Consider the following 10,285-nt stretch of genomic DNA (forward strand, 5'->3'; position numbering starts at 1 on the left):
GGATGTTGAAGAACTTAAGAAAGTACAGGATCGAGCTGCTTTGACTTTATGCAATTTGGAGAAGATCTTTCCACCTTCCTTCTTCACTATTATGGTGCACTTGATAATCTATCTCCCTCACGAAGCAATACTTGGTGGACCGGTTTTTTATCGATGGATGTATCCAATAGAAAGGTGCTAATTATTTGTCAAGTGTTTATTTAATCGCGTCTATACATTTAGTTACAACTTTTGATAAATATTGTTTATTGTGTTTAGGTTCCTAAGCAAATTGAAATCTTATTGTCGCAATAAGCGTTATCCAGAAGGATCAATTGCTGAAGGCTACTTGGCAGAAGAGTGCATGACATTCTGTTCTAGATATTTAGAAGACGTTGAAACACGATTGAATAGACCAAATAGAAATGTTGGGCTCAATGATCGTAACTTGGCCGAAACTTATTTATTCCAAAGTTATGAAGAACCAATCGGCAAAGTTGAAATTGCAGAATTACATGATATATCGTGGATACAAGCACATCGATATGTACTTTTTCACCACGATTTAGTTGAACCGTTACGCAAGTAAGTTCTAAAATTTCCTCACATATTCGTCGTTTTGATTTGTTTATCTTCTAACCAATTACACTTTTTTTAACATAGTGAGTACAAACAAATTTTGAGATCTCGTGCACACTCTCGAAGATTGCAACATCGAGAGATTAATAAGTTATTCACAGAATCTTTTCATGAATGGTTAAGTCAAACGGTATGTAACTAAAGTTAATAAGTTACATATAATCCCGAAATTTAGTTAATTATTCAATTTACTTTCGATTCAATAGGTTTGGAGTGGAAAGGACGTCCATGACGAAGTTAAATGGCTTTCCCAAGGTCCGAACAGAATAATAAAAAGATATAGTGCCTTCCTCATCAATGGATACAGATTTCATACAAAGTATCGTGAGAGAATGAGGAGAACTCAAAATTGTGGAGTTGTTGTTAATTCTTCAATTACAAGTTATGCTAGTGCTAGAGGCAGTAATCCGGTTGAGGGTAATGTGGAGTATTACGGACTTCTTACAGACATTATTGAGTTGGATTACTATGGCAGATGGAAAGTTGTCTTATTTCGGTGTGATTGGGCTGATGTTAATACTGCTCGAGGAATTAAAGAAGATCAATTTGGTTTTACAATGTTGAATTTCTCTCGCTTGATTCACACTGGACAACAATTGATGGACGAGCCATATGTATTTTCCTCTCAAGTGAAACAAGTTTTTTATTCGAAAGATCCAACTGATGAGGGTTGGTATGTTGTACTCCAGAACACCCTTAGAGACTTGTTTGAAATGGGTAATGGAAGTAGAGATGACATCGTCGAAAGATCAGAAACATTACCTTTTCCAAAACAAAACTTAGATGAAAATATCCCTAGTACTAATACACAACATCAATGGGTTCGACATGATGTGGATGAAGATATTTACGAATAATGATGTAGTAAGATTTTACAATTTTTTAATTATATGTAATATTATAATTTTAATCTTTGTCATGTTATATAATTTAACTATTTTATATGTACTACTATTGTTGTAATTTGTTACTAAAGCTTTAACTATTTTATGTGTATTGCAGGAAAAATGCGTAGAAGAAGATTACGAGATTTAAGTATTGTCCAGAATACTCCAAATTCGGAAGAAGGAAATAGTGAACAGCAGACAGTTGTTGGATCTTCGAATGTGCCGGAGACACTTGATGAGCCTGAAGAATTTCAAAGTAATGTTATGTTTATTTTACATGTGTTGACTTTTATTATTGAATTATTTGTCAATTTTAATATAATAATAGTATATCATTTTTCAGCTGAAAGTGGTGAGACGCGCAGTGTTCGAGGACGTACGCTACTTAGAGATTTATACGACTTAGATCCTGTCGAGCGTGTTAAAGTAAGTAGAAATACTCATGGTCAGCCTGTTGGATCTGAAGCTCGACTTTTAGCAGGCTATTTGGGCATTTTAGCATGAAATGCAAATATGTTGCCCATCAACTACGAATCATGGCATCACATGCCTGATAGCAACAAAAATCAGGCTCTCGCTAATATTAAGGTAACAAAATGTGAATGCAATTTATAATACTTTGGTTTAAGTTTCATTTATATTTACATTCTAAACTTATGTTTTTTTAGGAGAGATTTGCTTTAGAAGTCTCTGATGATTATATCAAGAAGGCATTAGGTAAAAGATGGAGAGACAATAAAAGCACTTTAAAGAAACAATATTTTAAGAAAGACATAAGCCTCGAGGAAAAATTGAGAAATGTTCCGCCAGGAATGCTGAGGTATCAATGGGAAGATGCGGTTAGATTTTGGAATTCAAAGAAAGGAGAGGTATTGCGTATTTCCAAACTGTTATATATAGTGTTTACTATATACGTAATAATAATTTTATTATGTAGGACCGTGAGCGAGTTGGAACAAGCAGCAGACAAAAACAAAAATTCACGCACACGGCAGGGTCGAGAAGTTTTGCTTCTGTAGCTGAGGCCAATGTATTATGAATTTATTAATTCTTTCAAATATTAATAACTTTCTATTATTAATTAATATTTTTACTACTATATTGTAGGAAGTCAAATCCGGACAAAAAATTGGACGCCTTCAGCTTTTTGAGATTACGCATAGGAAGAAATATGGATCTCCTATGACATCCGAAGCTGGAGAAATTATGGTATATTTACTTAATAATATTTGATTTATTCTAAATATTTATAATCTTTAATTATAATTGTTTAATTCAATTCATCATTAGTAGTTTTAAATAATGTTAAGTTTTGTTGCATTCCTTTTTATTATATATTTAGTTTCTAACTCTTTAATTGATTTTTTAGGAGAAACTAAAGGAGAAGAAGGCGGAATATGAAGCGATTGCTACGAGTGATAGTTCTGTTAATCTTGAGAACATTGATAACAGAATTATCACTGAAGTTTTGGGTCCTGAAAGGTACGGTCGGGTTTGATTTCAAGGATCTGGTGTTACCCCGACCCAATATTTTGGATCCGGCTCTCAGCAATACATGCCTTCCGGAAGTCAAGCTCAAGCTGAAGTTCAGAGGGTTAAGAGACCAGATAGCTCAGATGCAAGCGAACACGGTTGAGCAAATTGCCGAGGTTCAACGAAAATATGAAGAACTCCAGCAACAACTTAGAGCGGAGGCAGCAAAGAGGGAGGCAGCGGCTGCAGCAAGAGAGGCAGAGGCAGGAGCGATGGTAGCATAGCAGAGCAAAAAGTACGATGACCTCCAGCTACAGCTTCAGCAGATGATGCATATGTTTCAGCAATCGCAAAAGCCGCCATCTTAGACATTAGTTTTCTTATTGTAATAATGTTTTTAAGTTTTGTCACGTTTAACATTATTGTAAAAATATTTTAAATTATACTTTATTTATTTGAAGTATCATTTAGAATTAATTTTTTTGGTTGTATTTTTTTATGCTAAATTTGCTGTTTTTGGCTGCATTTTATACTATATTTGTTGTATTTGGTTGGATTTTAATGCAGGAAAGGCTGTATATTGGTGAAAAAAATATTACAAATCTGCCAAAATTAGCGGCGTTTGTAGAAAAAGCGTCGCTAAAAGCCTTGACTTTTAGCGGCGCTTCTCCCACAAACGCCACTAAAATCCTTGACTTTTAGCGACGCTTTTCCCACAAACGCCGCTAAAAGCCTTGACTTTTAGCGGCGCTTTTCCCACAAACGCCGCTAAAATCCTTGACTTTTAGCGACGTTTTTTTAATAAACGCCACAAAAATTTGTGGCATTACCTATAGCGGCATTTTTTGCGGCGTTTTAGGAAGCGCCGCTAAATGCTAAAAAAGCGCCGCTAAAAGTCTATTTTCCTGTAGTGACTTTGTCGATATTCAGGATTTGCTTCAAAAAGAAATCTTATTTGAAGAACAATTGAAACACAAGGTAGTACTTATCAAAATGCATCTGTGGTAAATTCGTAAAATTCAAATTCTTCCTCTATTTTTAAGGGTTTGAAATATTCCACGGGCTTTGGGACTTACTCTTGGTCCACTCGCAATACTCAACCTCAATGTTTTGGAAAACATATGGTAAATTCACAAGGTACATCTAATTCTAAGTTTTCCACTACTTCATCTTCGTCTACTATTCCTACTGGTAGGCAATGTGCTCGCGAGGTTAAACGTTTTAAATGTAATGGTTGTGGATACCTTAGCTATGATTGTCTTAATCGTCGCTTGATGATAAGCAATGGACATCTTAGATGCATGTAGACATCTTGAGTGATCAAGATGTCATCGACAATCTGCCGCCAGCTATGAAACTTGCCTGGTTAGGCTTGATAAGCTTAACCATGATACGTCTAAGGCTTGATAACCTCGTAGAGCACCGTACATAGGCTAATCGGCTTTAATTCAGAACTAAATTCCGATCCCACAGTTTTTGGAATAAAGACGAGAAGTGTCCTATTATGATTTTAGTCCTTGAAAGCAAAAATAGCCCAGAATTCCCAGATTTTTATAAGTCAGGCATTTTTTTCTTAAATTTCCAGATTTTAAAATATTTACAATTTAATCCCTATAACATCAATTCTTATCACATAATGTTTTCTTTTCTAAATTTCAAATAAAAAACCATAAATAACAATTAATATATTAAAATTTCAGATTTTCACATTTCAACTCTTAAAGTTGAACTTTTATAAATTTCTCGAAGTTAATCCTTTTTATGATTTAGTCCTTACTTCAAATCATTCGCTCACAACATATTACTTGTTTTAACTTCCTTCAATATCCAATAGATATATTTTCTGAGTTTATACTTCTTACAATCAAGAGGGCTTTAGGGATCTTACACTGGCCTCAAACTTAGGGATACGTTCTCCCTGAAGACCGAAGCTACATCCACTCGACGAGTTGATTCCCCCTGGTCATTGTCTTCCATAGCAGCTGCTCTGTGTTTCTCCTTAATCCAAACTAGTTTCAATTAATCTCGGTTTAAAACGAGAGAGGGCATTAACTTGAGTAGCTGCCCGAGCACTAAAGAGGAACCACCAGCAATGCCATTCTTTGTTGGTTTGACAGCTTATGGGCTTCAGAAAGCATTTTCGGCCCAGCCACCATTCCTCTTCCTTTGGACCTGTCACCGAATTTCTTAGTTGGCCCAGGCGCCTTAGCCTTGAAAGTTAATTCCTTGCTCTCAAGGTCATTAATAGCAAATCCTTTTATTTACGCCGTCTTCATTAGTGCTACGAATTTCCATATCATGCTCTCCATCAAGGACCGAAATTCGGGAGCCACCTTCATTAACGCCATGATTTCCTAATTTTTTATCTTGTCCATTATTCGATTTCCTTCTATTCTTTCTTTTCACAATCATCCAAGATTCAAAGTTCTCCTCCGCCACTCTCCGGTGTAAGTCCGCCGTTGGTGAAGCATTCCGTTCCGCAGGCTCATCGTTAACCTCAGCATTCATTTTATGCATACATATATCCTGGATATGTCCATAATGACCACAACCAAAGCAGACAGTTGGAAGTCTTTCATATTCAACACGCTGAAGATTCCCATCAATCATGATTTTTGATATTAACGGAGCAGAAAGGTCAATACTAACCGTCATCCTAGCGAATCGACCCCGCGAGCCACTATCAGTATTATAGTCGATCATTATAACCTGTCCATACCTCTAATAGCCATAAAGATACTTTTCTTATACATGGTGCAAGATAAGCTAGGCAATCTGATCCACACCATGACTCTACGAGGATAAGCTTTATCAGTGGAAAACGTAGGTGACCAAGGTTGTACAGTTAAGTACTGCACGTAAATGATCCAGGGACCCTCCGTCAGAACTTTGGAATAATCCTCCTCATCTTTGAATCTGACCAGATCATAGTCGATCAGGTCATCGTCCCGACAACGAACCTTTTTGGTGGCTCTCTCAACTCCAAGGTTAGAAGACACCGGCAGAGAAAAACCTTAGAATCCATTGGTGAATAGGTATTTAAAACAGTAGTTCTTTTAAATTCAAAAAATTTAAAAAAAAAATGGGGTTACTATAAAAAGAGTGTATATATAAATAGATAGATACCGAAAACAAAATCATTGTCAGAGAAGCTAACCGCAAGATCCCAGTAATGAGCAACAAAAGAGAGTTTTCTTACATGCAGTATTTTTTTATTAACTTTTTTAACTTGAAATTAAAGATATATTTTATTTATTAAATAAAAATTTAACGAAAAGTATTAATATAATTTTTAATTTTTAAAAATTTCATTGATAAAGGATTAAATATTTTGTCTAGCCAAGATAACATTGTTTTATTTATACTATATTGACTCTTAATCCCTTTAGACTAAAGATATTTTGGGGTCCTAGCATTAATAATTACTAAATTTATGTTAATAAGTGTTTAAGAAATTTAAAGATTAGTAAAAAAAATCAAATATATATTTTATATCTTGATAGATTGAAACCAAAATAAAACAATCTAATTAAAAAAGATGTTCTTCGATACATATTCACTATAATACACTACCACCCAAGCAAATTTATATATTGACCATTCAACCAATTAACTTATTATTCGAATTGTTCATATTTATTTAATAGTCTTAAAAATATTTTTTTTATTTTATAGTTAGTTGAAATTTAAATCTAAATTTTAATTATCTAAAAAAAATTTAAATTAATTTGAAATAATTTCAATCTTATTCTAAATTAATTTACTTTCAAATAAGTATTCTGTGTAAAGCAAATACTAAATGGAGAAGTGAGAGAGGGAAACTGAAATCTCTTGTACACATTTGAATAAACACATGTCATCAGGTATTTTCAATTTTCCACTGTGATTATATTCTTGTAAGTTTAAATTCATGCTATTGCTCTCATGACTTTTTAACTTGGGTGGAGAGAATTTAACTTGTAGTTGTGTACTATATTACTCGGACTTGGTGTTGAATATCTTATTCGAGATTATATACGTTCAATTTTAAAATTCTTCATTGATATCAAGAGAAATAAAGGGCATAGGTGGTACTTATAAGCAATGAATTAATGTCCATAGGATACAACTGGCGCCAGTGAAAGAGATAAAATAGTAGAGCAGAGCAGAGGTGATTAGAATTTTGAACCAACGGGACGGAATGGCAGTAAGGACAAATTGAAAGGGAAATAGCACGGCAAAGCAATAATTCCGCCCCCATGTGTTGGGGAAAATTTTTGAGTCACGTCGCTTTTGATGCAAAACTCTTTGTTTTAAAACCATTGGAGCTAATGGCATTAGGACAACAAATGAAACTACGAGAAGGCCGGGGCCGTCTTTGCCCCTATTTTATCTTGATTGCGATAGTGCACCACCCAACAACGATAAATGGCAACTTTATTGACCATCAAGATCAAAAGGAATATACATATATATATATAGGACTCTTGTAGGAGCCAAAGTGAACCCCTCAGCATCATTACACTATCTAATTCCTAAGCCTTCAAAGTCCCATTCCTTGGCTGTGAAAGCTTTGATTGAGTGAAGCCTTCTATACTTCACCTTTGCTTCTTTGTTGACAGTTTTCTAAGGTTCTTCACACAAACTAAGCTTCTAGAATAGGTTTCTCATTGATGAATTAATCAAATAAAAGGTGGATTGGAAAGTATGAACAAAATTTGTCAGTGGTTTCTCTGCAAAAAATCACTATCCCATTTCACTTTCGACCATAAAAACCAGGCTGACCTACTCATATCATTTAACTACGTTATGGTGTCATACAAGCACGAAAACAGCATTATGCAAATAAATGGTATAATTTTGTACGTGAAACATGCACACGCCAAAGGAGATGACTAAAGGGTTCACAATTCAAAAGATAGGTAAATGACAGCTTTAATATATTGACAGTGCAAAAGATATTAAGAAATACTATAAAACTGGACCAAAAGAGAGCTGAAAAGGCGGCAATAATAAAACAATAAAACTGGCCATATGACTAATGTTGCAGCAATTGAAGTGGTGTAGATACCAGCTGATAAGATTACCAAGTAGACATTCACAGAACACAAGGCAAATAACAGCTTTTGATCTCTCTATCTTTCATTTCCTAAAGCTACGAGAATTATATAACTTTTTGAATAATGGCAGCTAGGTTGTCCAGTAGCAGTTATTTATTAGTTTAATTACAAATTCGATCACAAAATCTTTTCTTTATGATACAATAATAATGCCTGCACAACACTTTAAACAAATAATGACTTGAGATATTAATTAGACTGATAGAAAGAGATTAAGTTGTCAGTCATAATTCTCACATTTATATTTTAGTTCACTGAATCTAGTAAATTACATCATTAATAAACTATTTTAATTTTTTTAAAAATATTTTAATGTAGTTGACATAAGTGATTTTATGATTTATATTAAAGTTATGCTATGTTAGCTAACCCATGATAGGAGCCATGCTCCATGCATGTTACTTGAATCATAAAGTAATTATTAAAAACAAGGAAATACCAAACAAAAGGAGCAATGAATGATTAAAATATTTAAGTAATTAAAATTAGTTGGTGGCATCAGGACATGCATGAATGGATATATAATTAAAAGTATATGAGATGATCTGTAAAAGAAGTTGAACAATCGAGTTGGCCTCTCATAACTGGATCAATTCAACTTTCTCGTGAACATCTGCGAATACAGCTAAGTTAAACAGCAAAAAATTTCCATTCCTGGCAGCCTTTAAAATAATCTCACCACGCTAGTAGATCCACTTGAAGCTCACCAATATTCAGATCTGATTTTCAAACATCCCAACTACTTTCAAGACTAGATATATAACATGTCTTAGGATAATCTACATCCCCTTTTTCTTGCAGCTAAGCATTGTTGAAAAACAACATATTTTATGAAGCAAAAGGGAAAACCCTAACCAGCAGCTAAGTTTCTAATTTTCGTTTGATAAAACCTTCATTCACCTAACGCCTACGCATTCAAATTCATTGGATGAATACAAATAACCATGACAATAAACTTGAGCAATTGGAGATCTCAAATGAGATATTAGCTAGGGTAGGCTAAAGCCTAATTCCAGTGGTCCATCTACAGCATTCAATATAACTGAAACTTCAAATAATTGTGCCTTATTTTAGTAACCCTATTATAGTTAAAAAGTTCTCCAGAATAATATATAGGCAGTTTTAAGTAGTCAACAATTTTACACTGTAAACAGATTAAAAAGCATGTTTTCCCATTAACGAGGGAGCAGTGAGCCATACAGACACTAGCAAAAAGGCAAAAATTTGACTGCAATGGGATCTTTGGTTTTGGAAATGTATGAAAATTGACTGAAAGTTAATAATATTTATGGATGCAACTATAGCTGCAAATTGTTCAGCTCAGCTGATAACTATGCAAATTTTATCTACAAGTATCCAAGTAAAGAGATTTTCGAACCTCTCAGGTCTGTGTGGAACCTACACATGGGGGACACACCTACACTTATATAAAACAAAGTCAAAATTAACAATTAACATAAAGACGATCCAACAAACTGTGAGAAATATTCAGCAAAGACAAAACTCTATATAGCTGAAGAAAATTCCAAGTGCCAAAAACAAAAGCTATTATTCTCTTTCTCTCTCTTCTATTACAGTGTTACTGCAGATTAGGAGTACTCTTTTCATCTTTTTCTTTGATTTAGAGGGAAGCAACGAAAGCCATTTAGGGTTAAGGTTTTTTTTTCATTAAAGCAAAGAACCATGGAAATTATTGAGCTATAACCTATATTTGTAATCAATTTGTGATCAAATCATGTCTAAAAAAACTTCTATCGGTCCATAAGAAAACTACAGGCAAGTGGATCAGAAAGGCAAAACTAAACCAACAATAAAGAATAATTAGATAAAAAGGAAAAGTAGCAAGCACCCAAAGTAGCATTTCAAATCCCTGCAGGGACGATCGATCTTGAAATTTTGCTTTTGGCCCTGTGTGTATCTTCCCACAGCTTTATTGAACCGCAAAAAAAATAGCCGTATACCGCCCACATGGATGCACCATTAACAACAACAGGCAACCAACGATCTATGACGAAGTTGCAGTTCAAGAAAGCTGTGGAAGAATACCAAGAGGGCCATTTTTTTCCTTTTTCCTCTCACCACCATCATTCTTAAAGAATAACCCTAAAGCTCGAAAACCAAGCATGGCTTCAAAACAAAAACAAAAGCGAATTATGAGAAATTGAATAAAGGGAGATTATACTTACAGAGTAACGAGATGGGTATTTA

The sequence above is a fragment of the Gossypium hirsutum genome, chromosome A07, assembly GCF_007990345.1.
Source record: "Gossypium hirsutum isolate 1008001.06 chromosome A07, Gossypium_hirsutum_v2.1, whole genome shotgun sequence".
NCBI lineage: Eukaryota > Viridiplantae > Streptophyta > Magnoliopsida > Malvales > Malvaceae > Gossypium > Gossypium hirsutum.